The sequence below is a fragment of the Lepisma saccharinum genome, chromosome 6 (genome assembly GCF_977018435.1).
Source record: "Lepisma saccharinum chromosome 6, izLepSacc3.1, whole genome shotgun sequence".
NCBI classification, from domain to species: Eukaryota; Metazoa; Arthropoda; class Insecta; order Zygentoma; family Lepismatidae; genus Lepisma; species Lepisma saccharinum.
The window spans coordinates 38,598,772-38,613,020 of NC_139234.1; the positions used below are offsets into that span (position 1 = coordinate 38,598,772).

At 38.2% G+C, this 14,249-nt stretch overlaps 1 protein-coding gene across 1 annotated transcript in view; it reads left to right on the forward strand.

Moving 5' to 3' along the window:
- Window positions 1–14,249, forward strand: part of thw (chitin-binding domain protein thawb) — a 253,499-nt gene that overhangs the window by 39,295 nt on the left and 199,955 nt on the right. Inside the window, exon 2 of the mRNA XM_083123802.1 lies at window positions 3,161–3,191. The gene's annotated coding sequence lies outside the window, so the exon portion shown is untranslated. The remainder of the gene's footprint in view (window positions 1–3,160; window positions 3,192–14,249) is intronic.

Consider the following 14,249-nt stretch of genomic DNA (forward strand, 5'->3'; position numbering starts at 1 on the left):
CAATTACTAAAGTAGAATTTGGTCTTGATGAACAATTATTATCGCCTCTTGGAACAAATTTGGTTTCCGGAAACTATTTTTTAGTTATTTAAAATAGTTTTTTCTTTCTCCGTGTAGGTTCAAATCTTGTATCCTATCATTTATTTCAATACTTCATCATTCTTACTCGACGTCACGATTAAATATAGAATGTAAAAAGTCAAGTAAAATATCCAATGTGGATAGAAAGTAAATAAGGGGATGGATTCGTACGCCTTGCTAAAGAAAGTTCTCAGGATAATTATGCGGAAAGTAACGTTTAGTAAGGATGTGCATGGAAGGGCATCGAACTGAGATCTTCTGCGAGTGCAGCGTCTGTTAAATTGCTCTTCTTCTCGTCACGATATTCTCTTTCCAGCTTAGGCCGTTCCCATGACACTTTCGATGTCTGTGCCGTGGAAAATGATGCAATCTGGAAAAGCACAGCTTAGCTTCTGTCGGCTTCCCTTTCAACAGAAAGCGAAATATGCCCGTTACCTGTCTCAGTTATGTGAAGTATACCAAAGAGAGAAGAATGATATTTCATAGCGACAATTACAGGGTGTGTGAAAAGTCTAGGAACCAATTGTGAGAATGTTATCAATCAAGTAGAAAGACAGTGACGCCAACTGCCTATTCGGTGAGGAGCAAGATTGGCAACATTCATACTGGTCTTTTTTTCAATCCATGCTAATATTTTCGTTAAATGGTTTTGTAACTAAATAAATCGTGTTCAGAAAGTTTATTTTAAGTAATGCTTTAGTTGCACTTGCTTCTACATGTTACTGTTGGTCAGTGGCGTCGAATAGGGGGCAGTTTCCCCCATTTTTTGCAACTTTTGCCCCCACACTACCAAGGGAAAGTAAAATGTCCTTGTCCCCTCCCCTCAGTGTTGGCACCTTTGTCACCCAAGTTTTGGAACCCAATCGCCGCCACTGCTGTTGGTGTCTGGTTATGTTTCTCTCTCTATGTGTGTAAATGTATATACATTATTATTATGTATGAGTATATACATACGAGGTGTGGCTAGAAAGAAACCGGACTGTTGCTACAAAATCTTTTATTGGTTATTTTGTACAATATGAACATTATCCCATTCAAAGTACTCCCCTGCACTATTGATACACCGCTCCATACGAATCTTCCACTGCTGGAGACAGTGCTGGAAATCATTTTCCGAAACCATGTTCATGACCTCCGTCGCTTTTGTTTTCACACATTCTAAGGTCTTAAATCTGGTTCCTTTCAGTGCTGATTTGACCTTTGGGAATAATAAAAAAAAGGTCGCACGGAGCGAGGTCCGGCGAATAGGGTGGATGTTCTAACACTGGGATCCCATACTTGGCCAATAAGGCCTTGAATGACAATGCCGTGTGGGTAGAAACATTGTCCTGATGAAGAATCCATGACTTGCTTTTCCACAAATCAGGTCGTCCGTCGTCTTCTTACTCGCCCACGAAGCGTCGTCAGCAGCGTAATTAAATATTGTTGGTTGACAGTTTGACCTTCGGGTACACAATTCGAAGCAAGTCACCGACATTTGCAATGTTTCATTCCGTTTTGACGTGCAAGACCGTCCAGGACGCTTGTCGTTCGCAATAACATCTCGTCCTTCTCTGGGGCCCCTGTGTTTCTCTCTCTTCATGGATGACATTCACGAATATATTTCTTCCGAATGTTCAGTATTATTGTATGCTGATGACTGCAAATTATTCCGAAACATTACCTCACTTCAGGACACATGCTATATCCAAGACAATCTCAAACACATTGAACGCTGGTGTCAAGAATGGAATCTCAAATTAAATCCGGATAAATCTGTTGTCATGAGGTTTACCCTAAAATCCAATAACACAGTGCCATCCTACAAGTTATGCAACCAGGTTATTCCGTTCGTACGACAGCACAAGGATCTTGGTGTCATTTTTGATAGCAAACTGAATTTCAACCATCACATAGACTACATAACTTCGAAAGCGATGAAAACACTCGGACTAATTTACAGATTTACAGACATAACACACGTTTCTGCCCTCAAAACCTACTTTACAATGTGTGTTGTTCCTATTCTTGAATATGGCTCCTGTATTTGGTCAATGGCATGTGAAAGCAATTTAAAGAAAACAAACAAAGTAGTAAGTTTCTTCGTCAGAATAGTCTAACACAGATGCCCAGCCCTTGCAAACTTCTCCAAACAAGAAATTCTATCCACTCTACAAATTCATGACCTTTCTCTTCGCCGTCAACTCTCAGATTTAACACTACTCTTCAGAATCATTAATGGACAACTTTTCACCAGCGAACTCTTGCCACTTCTTAATATCAGAATCCCACGTCCCAACAGTAAATGCAACAACTTCTTTTACATTAAATCTTCAAGGCTATCCTTAGAACAAAGATCACTTCTCTACAGGCTACAAACCATTTACAACTCATTAAGAGACGCTCCGGGCTTCCATTTATCAAAACAGACTTACAGAACTGCGTGCATAAAGCAGCTGAAGAGTAAATAATATTATTTTTTGCCCTAGTTGTTATTATTCTTGTTATATATGTATATGTGTGTGTATGTGTCCATCTTATTATTTTGTTTATTTCTTTTCCGGTTGATATCCTGATGTAAAATGGATTTTTCTGTATTCAGGACTTTTCAAATAAATAAATAAATAAATAAACGTTTGAAACCACTCAAACACTTGCGTGCGTGATAAACACTCATCGCACACTTCCTTCAACAAACCATAAGTTTCTGTGGCAGATTTTCCGAGTTTGATAAGAAACTTCAGATTGATACGCTGTTCCACTTTCACACTTAATTTCTTTTCCGACGGAGCACAGATGTACGGTTCACTTCGTCCACAAACTACAGATGAACTGAGCGCCGCGCACCTTGGGCAATCACACAGCCGATAGGCAAGATATCACGTCATACATTCATGCACCGCTTGACCTTGACGCGCTTGCCGTTTGTCGACAGCAACATCAATCCACTTTATTCTAGCCACACCTCGTATGCAGATATAGGCTATGAATCAATGTATTATTCACAAAATATTGTGAATTTAATTATTATTTTAAGTGTAAGTTACGTTCTTCATTCTGAAACAAATGCACTAACATTTCCTTCTTTCTTATCTTCTAGGCGGGCGGGTACGTGGATGTATCATTACTAGGTAAGTGTAATAATCATAAGATTTCTTGTTACAAATCTATTTTAGAAGTTTTTTCATATATATGTAATGTACGTATGTATATATGGGGGTTTTCATTCTGATAGATCTTTCAATGTGATGATCTTCATGTAGGATATTTACTTCCTACGCCACCGAAAGTTGCATGAGAGTTGACAATGCAGACTAAGTTTACGCAAAGTGCAATCTCTCTTACACTTGTGGAGGTTAGCGACCGTTGCGTGCGGTGTGAGCTTTACGCCTGCACCTCAAGGTGAATCGCTTGCGTTAATTGAGAAGTACTGCATGCCATAATCTTCATTTAAGTAGTAGTATATTTCACTTCGGCTAGAAACAGTGACTTTGGTAGAATATTTGTCGTATTTTCTCAAATTTCGCTGAGAGGCAGGGGTGCCCCCCCCCCAAGGCCTATGACGCACTCCCCCCAAAAAGTAGAATATTCGCTCCGCCCCTCCCCCTTTATGCCGAATTATGTACTCAAATTATTTTGGTGAGACAAAATTTGTGGAACAATATAATATGTTTAGTTTAGGTACACTTTCAAGTTTGCTAACATAAAACATACAAAACTGCTCAGGCTCACTGTCATTGTTAGTGTACTGAGCCTTATTCTTCACAGTTCATCTGCTCGACTAACCTTGTATTAATGCGAACAGCACCCCCCCTCCCACCACCACCACCACCACCATCCAAACCGATTCTAAAGGCATAAGAAGTGGTGTTTCATTTCAACCCTATCGCCGCGATCACCTCCAGGCAGTGATGTGCATTACACTATACGTTTACGTCTACATGCGTTGTCTACACGTAATCTACGCGTAGATTACATTTGGTTGTAGTTTACATAGACTACGTAGACAATCTAAAGTATATTAAAATTAATTTTCAAGGTTTTCATGAAGGGAAAGTGACATTTTCAACTATGTTAGTTCCTAACGAACTGACAAGAATCCTATTTACAACTAAATTTCTCTTCTCTTCTATCATCAACTATGGAAGAAGATAAATAGTATGCAAAAAATACAACAGATGGCAATCATGAAGCAAAATTAGACTTTTTCTCATAAAACACTAGAATATTTTATGTTAGGTTTTTCCCTAGGTGAGAAATTGTTCGAATTTGGAAGGAAGAGCATGAAAAGTTTTCCTCATACATCAGCAACTGCTACGCAGTATAATTTTGTTTTAATTTCACGGCGCCCTTTGCTAAGTTATCACCTCTCGCTATGTTGTTTACATAGACTACGTCATCTACGTGTATAAAATAGACTACGTGGAGAATGTAGATTATCGTTCCTTACGCGTAGACGCACATAACTGCCTACAGGTAGGTAGAAAAACTGAAAATCAATAACAAGTCAGTCAAACGAAACGACCTCCCCCATTTCTGTGTGAAGATATATAGAATTGGTATAAAATGTTGCCCTCCCCAAAAAAATTCCATGACGCAGGCGCGTCATGAAACCTCCCTGTGGGCACCCCTGCTGAGAGGTAACGTCGTTCTCCTTACTACCCCCAAAATCTGTAAAGAATATTCCACATAACAATACTAAGGATTTGCAAGCCTATTTGACGTAGTGGTTAGCGTATGTGCTACGAAGATAGGGGTCCTATACCCTGTTGTGTGTATCTCTGGAGCAAGGCCGTGCATAGCAGCAGAGAAGGGTGGAAATCGAACGGGCAGAGCGAAGCAGTACACTCTGCTCAAAGGCACGTAATCCCATTCTCTTTCACGTGTTCATTGATGGAGCCGCTAGCGTCACTACTTGCGTAGAGACTTGTTTTGGTTCGATTGCTCCAGAGATAGTCGGGACAGGGTGTAGATTGCAGCCATGGGTAAGACAATGAAGTTTCATTGTATTTGTTCAGTTTTCTGTCTCAACTCACCATTCATTCTCATCGTCACGATCCACCTGGCGAGGTAGAAAAATGCTGTAAATTAATCGTAATACAAATAGAATATGGTCTTGAAATACTTTCATCCTGCAGAAAATAGAGCCGTGTTTTTTGGCACGTGGACATGGCATACCCATTGATAATAAGTTCGTAAGTTATTACTCGTAATAACAAACAGATGTAAGTTATCTTTGTTATACAGTGCGTTCGAAAAGTCCTCGCACTCAAAGTTTAATAATTTTTTGCTCATAATTTATTGAACTTGTTATTGCCATTTGTTAACTATATCTTGAAATACACAAAAATTAATTCGTAAACTAAATGTTAGTAATACTGCAATCTCTGAGGTCGGTGACACTCACAAGACGGCAACAGCGCTTTCATTTGATTTAATTTGATTTGCTTTATTTTACTTAGCTTTTGCGCCACTTTTTGCTAATTTTGCGAAGATGGAGATGAGTGATGATATGATGAAATTGATGAATGGACACTCACAAACATCCATGCCGAGGACGGGATTCGAACTCGGCACCCCTGGCGTCGTAGCGCGATGTGCTAACCACTCGGCCATTGGGGCCGGCTTTCAGCGCGTTGAAAGAGGCAGAAGGAATATTGAAACTAAATTTGAACCAATCGTCCATTGCGGTTTTAGCTGGTGCCGGATCATCTGGAAACAGATTTGTCCACACATCTTTCACTTGACATACTCAAAATATGCTTCCAACATAGCGATTCGCTTTGTGCACGTAAAGGTGCACGCCTACTGAGACGCGGCAACTAACGTATTTCCGGCGTCTCAGTGGGTGATAACCAGTCCCGATTAGCCTTTCTGTGCATAAAGTGGACTTAAAACACCAAATCAATCAATCAGTGGACTATGTGCTTAAAATGTATTTTTGACAAACTGTGATTTTAAGTCTTACACCGAGGACTGTAAGAGCGGCACTGCTCTTAACATAACATAAACCTGTTGGTAAGACTGCAGAATATGGGCTGCTTAGAAGGAACGCGGTTCCTAATTTTATGGTAATGGTTTGAAGTTATTAATCGGGAAAAGTAACTTTCAAAGTGCGGAATTGTGTAATTTTCGAAAAAAACCCGAGAAATACTAGTTCAGGTTAGGCGCTCTTGAAATCGTAGCAACAAAGGAAAAAGTGACATGTAGTACACATACAAAAAGATAATATAACGTAACATTAGATAAACTAACTTAACCTAACCTAAACGTACGAACCTCGGGAGTAATGGAAATCCACGTGATGCCCTGAAATGCCGCGAAACAAAAAAATAATGAAAGAAACTGTGCGTAAACAATATGGACGTGAACGAATGGAGAAATGCATTGCTTTTAGTAGCAGGAAAAACCTTTTTTTTACGCGCAAAAATATAATAGTAATCGGAAAAATAACACCGGAAAATGGAAGCAGAACGTAAGTACTTTCTGGGGATATAAATTTTGTAAGTCTATTTAGAGGAAAAAAACAGCCCATGTTCTGCAGTGAGGCCAACTTGTTCTTGACGGTCAAACCAATTCCTACTGGCAAGCTTGCCAACTCATCCAGATGAATGCCTTAGTAGCTTATTTTTTTTTAAGAATGAGTGCGGACACCTTTTGAAGGCACCGTACTTTCCGTTCCAGAAAAATCGCACGCTTCTTTGAGCAACACTCTTCGATTGAATTTTTTCTCTATTAAAGGACGATATCCTGCTTAAAGCTGTTCTCTCAGCTGTCTTAGGGCCTCCCCGATGGAGCAGTGGTAGCGTTGTTGCCTTGTAATCAAGGGGTCCCGGGTTCGATACCCGGTGGAGGCACAAGTGGTTCGGATCCCACTTTAAACGTAGGTCCAGTCCCGATTAGCCTTACTGTGCATAAAGTGGACTTAAAATAACATATCAACAACAACAACAATCTCAGCTGTCTTAATAGTTTACGTAGAAGCAATGCGTGAAAAGAACACGAAAATATAAATTGCCATAGGGAGAGGAGAAGAAGCTTTTCCAAGAACACACATGTGAATATAGGGGACATAGCTTGTTCCATGTAACTGTACACTAAAGTTAAATATTGTGGATATGTGAGAGATAAAGAGCAGGAAAATCAACAACAAAAAAACATGACTAAAAGAAAGTACTTTTTTGTTTCTTCTTCCTCTTAGTAATGAACACTAATATTTCTGTAAGTCATTTCTTATTTTTCCTTATTCCCTGTGACATCTAGCGGTAAAAATATGAAACATAAAATATTCAAAGTTTTGTATTTGCCAATGCTATACTGAAATGAAACTGGAAATAAGATCGAACTAAATTAATATATGCAGATTTAACTTCTTGGGCGTAGACCTAAATCTGGTTCTTCACAGAAAGGTACATCACATTCAGTGGCGGCTATTGGGGGGGGGCACCTTTTTGCCACTTTGCCCCCACACTATGCTAAACCTTATCTTCCAAGGAAAGTAAACTATCCTCCCCCCATTTTCGAACTCAATCGCCGCCACTGATCCCATCAGTAACTTTCACCGCTGGTGCTCAAACCCTAGGTAAAGCAACGTTTAGTAGATGGTAACAGTGTATTTGTTCTCAAATCGTAGGGCTGGAAGCTCAGCTGCCTTCCTAGTTGACGGAAACAATAGGTTATAATCCTATATAGTGTTCGGAGTTACTTTATTAAAATAATAACTCAATTAAGGATATTTATTTTAACAAGTATAAGTTAGTAACATGGATGTCCGCAGGATTTTTTCCAGGGAGGAACAAGGAAGGTATTTTTCCAGGGGGGGCAAACAAGGCACATTTCCCCCAATAATAGTGTTGTTCCCTAAAAAAAAATAGCTTAAATTTGAATTTATCTTATTCATGCAATAATTAACACATATTATTGTGGCTGAAATGAAATTATATTTGAAAAATTTATAAATTTTGGTTGACTTTCATTTTCCAGGGGGGAGGGCACGCCCCCCTTTGCCCTTCCCTTCAGGACGCCCATGGTTAGTAACAAACGTAATTATACGGTTACCTTCTTCTTGAGACTTGCTTTAACTTTAACATCAATACATACAAATTAATTATTCAAGACCTCTAATTTTCTTTTGTATTACTCTCATTAGAAGCTTATGACAAGAATGCAAATCAATTTAGAAAAATAGAGATCTTTATTTTGTGTTTTAATAATAATAATAACCCGTGGCTCGACAGCCCTGTAAGTGGTTTGGCCTATCTCCCGACTGCCAGTCTCCCTCTCACAATCCTACTTAGAGGTGTGGAGTTCTTCAACCGAGATCGGCTTGCGCTACTCACTCGTAGCTCCCCAATTTACTGAACCCAGGCGGACTCGAACCCATGTCGGAGCCCAAAGCACAGGGCTTTAGACCGCACGGCCACAGAGGACAATCATAGGGTTTTGGTAGATTAAAAAATCTACTGCACTCGGTAGCGGAATAGTGACTTTCTCTCGCGGATCTACATGGTCTTCTTTCTACCTATCGACAACTAAGTTCAGTGAAGTTAATTTCTGTTCTAAACTTCATCTCCTGGGTCAATCGCTTGATTTTGAACGTAAATGTGGATTAGGGCAATTACTCTTATGTTAATCAACGATTCATTGCTAATTTTAGACATGTCAAGGAAGAGTGTGACCACTAAATTTTACTATTTACGCTCACTAAAGAATTATTGTTAGCTTTAGACATCTAGAGGAGAGAGTGGAGGACATAATTGCTTAATTTTAAACGCAAAGAAGAATGATTATCTTTTACTACTATTTCGCATGAAGTTTGACGAAGTATTGGTAGTTTCGTACGATTCTAGGCGGGGCGATATTTCCAGTTTAGGCATCATTAATAATAATAATAATAATAATAATAATAATAATAATAATATGGTCTTTATTGAGAGGGTGTGTTTCGGCCTCACGGGCCGTCCTTACAACAAACCCTTAGAAATAACAAAAAAAATATTACAATTGACACTTTACACTTCTTGAACATCATTGTTGCAGCAGAAAGAATAAAAAAAAAACAAAAAAAAACATTCATACTTAGAATGTAAACAATTAATGTACTGAAGGTACAGAGTTAAATCTAAAACCACAATTAGAATACAATTATTACAGCTAAAACTAAAACCAATACCTCATTCCCGTTCATTACAGAAAATACAAATCCAGACACTATTGTTTGGACATTAGATGCTTCTTTAGGTCTATTTTCTGTGTTGCAAGGTGGAGCTCCCCTGAGGTCAGTGGTGGGGGAGGTCATTGCATTCTTTTATTGCGGTGACTATGAAAGAATTTCCATAGAATGTTGTTCCGTGTACAGGAATCTTGAATTGTGTTTTTTGACGAAGGTTAATTTGTTTTCCTCTCTTCCTGTACGGAGCAATTTGATCATATAAATATCTTGGTTCCTTATTGTTCAGCATCCTGTACAATAACGACAATGCCAGAAATGTTCTCCTATTCTTAACGTTTAACCAATTAAGTTCCTGTAAGTACGGGGAAATATGTTCTCTTCTTTTGACATTCAGTATAAATCTTATGCAACTGTTCTGAAGTTTCTTTTAGCTTGTAATTTAGGGCACTGTTGATGTTTATAAATACGGGAAAGCATAATCAATTTTTGGCATTACAAGTGTGTTGACTAGGTGAGTTTTCGTTTCTTTGCTTAGCATAATTAATAGTTATTTAATTGGTGATTTCTTAATGTTTACACTCTGTCCTGAGAATCTGAAGCAAACTAACTAAAATATGTCTCTGTTCAAGTAGTGACACTAGAGCAGTGGTCCTCAACCCGATATTTTGTTTTTCTGATTTTTTAAACTTTACACGTTAATTAATATGTATTCTTGAAATTTAATATTAATAAATAAATTATGCCATAAACATATTATTTTGATTATGTCGATTAGTTCCATTATGTCTAGGCTTGTTGACAAATAAAAAAAATTGGTTAAAATTACATGACAACGATTGGATGTAATGCAGTGGTTCTCAAACATTTTTCTCATTGTACCTTTATTCGTAACTAAACGTCTAATGTACCCCCACTATAGGCTTTCTCCGAATGGTAGGTTTTGGGGAATCTTTTTGGTTGCCTGATTGGTGGGGCGTTCTTCAATTGGAGGCGTGTATCTGCAATAGAGCAAATTGGCATTTGGGCTGCATGTGGAAAGACGGTGAACAAATAAACATTATAATCCTACTTTTATTATTTTATTGGGTGTTCTTATATTTACAGTATTTATGATTAGTTGCAAAAATAAAAATGTGAGACACATGTATGCTAAGAAGTACATAACAAACTTTAATTTTCAATATTTTTTCCAGAACTCTTTTGGAGTTTTTATTGTAAATCCTGAGAGTCTCTAGTGAGAATGATGTGCCTGCATAGCCTGGCACAGTTTCTTGATGTCTGGTTGTGCACTTGAAACATTCAATCGGAGATTCGGCTCTAAATTTAGTATATTATAGATTCCGAATGAGTGTTTTGTTTCAAGACATATGAAACAAAGATAAGAGTGACAAAGCTGTTGAGTGTTAAAGCTATGAAGTCTGAAACAATGCTCTACACACCTGCAGCAAAAATGTTGTCGTGTGGGTATTCTCGACATTTCTCTTCCGAGCTGATCGCGTACCCATAGGGGCACACATACTAGAGTTTGAGAATCACTGATATTATTGAATCTTTTAGCTCCCTCTAGCCAATATTATTAAATTAATTTTGGCTGCAAGTCGCTTTAGCTAATCTCGACTATGAGAATGGGTGATGATCTGATGAAATTCATGAATGGACACTCACAAAGCATATCTAACCTTCAGGCTTTCATTCGATAAAGACCCAACCGTTAAAATTCAAATTTGGAAGCTGCGCTCAGCCGGTTTGATTTCTCACCAGCACTGGCTACAAGGGATTTCCTCTTATTGCTGGCGAACCCTGTCACTGTTCAAGTTTATTTTACTTCTTATGTTCATTTGTAAATGTAGAATTATAATTATTATCTATTTTTTTACTTCAAATGTTACTGTTAAAGTTGATATTTTATAAAGTTTGTTTTCTCTTTATGATAAGTTGTATTATATTAATGTGTTTGGCAACATTGTCGTGGCTATGGTAACAGAGATAACAGTTGTTATAAAAGTGGGTGATAAAAGTTTCTATCAAACAGTGATTTGCTGCGTCTCTATTCATGCAAATATTCATGTAATTTAGATATGTAATCAGCTCATAAAAGTTTGGCTTCGCCTTCGCGAATTGTGAAAGATATTATTCAGTTAATAAACGTACACGCATAATTAATCATCGACGGCAACAGCACAACCCCGAAAGAAATGTCATCTTTCCAACTGGTTGCCACCTCGGACTGCAAGTGGCAAACTTCAGGAGTTGTTCTCGCGGCCCGATATAATTAATGCAGGGCCCGGTGACGGCCCGCGTCCCTGCGGTTGAGAGTCACTGCTCTAGAGAGGGCCCGACTAATGAAAGCGTGAGAAGAGAAGTGAGTGAATGGAGGGTAATTGTGCCTGTAGCTACCAGCCGTTCACAGCAGCGAGCACTGCTAAGCTCCGCCCTCTCGCTTTCTTACCTTCTCAGCCTTGCTCCACAGGTTCTCGAGACAGAATGTAAATATCTGTAAATGTAAATAAATGCTTGCACTTGCGTAAATTATATTCAAATAATATCCTGGGACATTATTTACAATAATTCGAATGTGCAACGGCGATGTTCTACACTTCTTTTAAACAACAGAAATTGAATTGAAATTGAAATGTACATTTTGTATATATTTAAGTGTTGTGAATAGATTTACACCTTTATACAACACCGTGTATTAAACATACATGCATAGAACTATTTTACAGAGTAAGTTAGCTACATAAATAACACAATACTACACCAATTTGGCCTCACAACCAAGCATAACCTATTTGTTACCATACCGGTATGTCATTTCTTCCTACAACATTAAGCCATCTTCTTCTATCCTGAAAGCAATTAGCGAGAACTACGCTTTGTGTTAGTAATTTAGTAAAGATTATGAATATTAATAAGTATCTACTGACGTCCAGGTGGGAAGATTTGGTGTATGCCATTGTAATATTTTCGTACACAACTTCCCTGTCAAAAAAAATTCCTGAACTTTGTGATCTTCATTTCTCTCTCAAATGTGAAATTAATGTTCATAAGCTAATCATTAACGAATCAAAGTGTAATTAATGCGCAGTTAAGTTCAGGAGATTAGCAACTATTAGGTACATTCCCTGGAGATATAACCTTTCTCAAACTTCATGACATTCTGCCCCTTTATACAATGTGAAACGATCTGCTCGCGTGTTTTAATGTTTCCGATCTGATATCAATAAAGAAGATGGTTAACCACAGCGTCCTAAGGCTTTCCTGTGGAATTATAATCCCAATTTACATTAACTTGAACGATTTCTCTCAATTTTATTTCAATATTATCCACTGACATTCTCCTATGCATTCATTACATTGTACAGTCACAGACAATTTTGGGTTGTGACGAGCCTGTTGAAAGCCTGTGGGATTGTTGAAACTCAGAAGTGTCTGTGACTGTATGACTCGATGATCGGTTCATGCATTTGCGGATTATCACGAAATGGAAAGACTAAATGTTATTGAAAGTAGTGATATCGTTACAACTTGTAACTCTACAAATAAAAATTGCTCGAACAACATGTGATAGAATCCTTCAATGATCTCCTTCAGTTATATACTTTTCCAGATAACCAAAGAATAAAACGAAGTTGAGCACAAATAACATAAACGAAACTACACATGCTGGACGCTGGAATGTGTGCCACTGGAAATCGAATATAGGATGCCTTCATTACATAAAGATCACGTTAATACTGCGTCATATTGGAGGACCTTCTGACACTAATGGAGATAATTTCCTTTTATTCTATCTTTCATTTCTCTTCTCTCTCTATATATATAAACTAGCTGATTACCCGGCGTTACCCGGGTATTTATTTATTTATTCCCATCTTGTATTAGACAGAAAAATAATGAATTTTAACTATAGTGTAAAAATGTAACTAATTTTAAATATGATCGTGAATGCCAACAATTAGCTTAGCGACTCTAAAAACTATGGATTCGACACTAATCTAGGTCACTTGTGGCATTTTATTTTTCACCCCCTCTCACCCCCCCCCCATGCCGATAGGTGATGAATTTGAATTTGAACCGCATTGGGAGTGTCACGAAAACTATGGATTCCATTCGCAATACAGCCTGAATGTTAGACAACCCGAGAAACACTATCGTTGTGCGGATTGCATAGAGTCACGGATGTCTGCGGAATTTAATATCGGTGGTTCTCGATTATTTTTACATGTCACCCCTTCCCACCCCACCCCACCCCTAGGGGTGCCAGGGGTGTCTTACCCCAAAACATTATTTCCAGATTGCAAGTGATACGTGTACCAAGTTTGGTTGAAATTGCTCCAGGCGTTCGAGAGTTATGCCGGAACAAACAAATATACACACCCACACATACTCCCACACACACATATATATATATCGATTTATATTTATATATATATATATATAGATAGATGAAGCTGAAGTATCTAAAAGCCCATCCTCCTTGTCTTTCACACACAAGCTTTTCCAATTCTCATCCTTCATTCTTCCATTTTTTTTAAATCGTTTTCCAAACAAGCATTGTAGATAATGTCCAATTAACATTGCATAAAGAACCATTGTCACTAACATTCAGAGAATGGATGATATTCAGCGAACAACTTCCTCCACAGATCATTGCGTTATATTTCGGGCAAACAGATCAGACTCTGCGTTGAAAACATGCCGGGTAAGCATTGTGCATATGGTATTTGCCGATGTGATTCAAAGTGTTACGATCGTGTTCATATAAGAAACGTGTACGAATAAAATATCGCAAATTTCTCGCTATAAGAAGGCTTCTCTTAGCGTTTCTTAACACGTGCGAATCTGTTTGCCGCACTTCATGCTAATTTCTTCCCAAAGTGCACTGCGTGATGACGTCAAGTTGAACATCCTTGAACCTTGAATTTTACTAAATGAAGTGAATGAGTATGCTGATGGACAATTTGCCCCTCGTATTACCTTCCTAGTCATCTGTATCATGCTGAGATCAAGGAGC